This window comes from Elephantulus edwardii, unplaced genomic scaffold (assembly GCF_000299155.1).
Source record: "Elephantulus edwardii isolate Elephantulus edwardi_28Jun2011 unplaced genomic scaffold, EleEdw1.0 scaffold00034, whole genome shotgun sequence".
NCBI classification, from domain to species: domain Eukaryota; kingdom Metazoa; phylum Chordata; class Mammalia; order Macroscelidea; family Macroscelididae; genus Elephantulus; species Elephantulus edwardii.
Window position 1 is genome coordinate 12,672,261 of NW_006399784.1, and position 563 is coordinate 12,672,823.

The following is a 563-nucleotide window of genomic DNA, read 5'->3' on the forward strand; positions in this document are numbered from 1 at the left end:
CAGACTTAGAGGGAAGGTGACTACATTTATATTTTGGAAAGATTAGATTTTTGCTATCTCAAGCGAAAGAACACCCAAGACTACACCAACTGGAATGGACATAGATAGACTTTAGAGATGTCAAAAGGAATATGGAGCCACAGACATTCTGAATGGACATTTCTAGATCACAAATAAGAGAATATATTTCTGTGTGAGTACTGTGTGCTAACCAATTGCTCCACTAGAGCTTATGGAAACAGTCCAAATGTCCAACCACAATGGAATGGTTTGAGAATTTATGACACATTCACATGATGGAACACTACACAGTGCACAGAAGCAATGATTTTGTAAATTACTACATAACTTGGGAGAGACTGGAGAATATTATGCTGCATGAACTAATTCAGTCCCATCAGGACAAATATTGTATAAGACCATTATTGTAGAGCAAGTATGAGGATCTGGGAAGGGGATGAGAGGAACGAGGATGTATGGGGCAGGGGGAGTGATAATCCCCACAATTTGATGGGGAAGCAAGATGGAAAGATTTGGTGTGAAAAACAATGTATATGAACTTC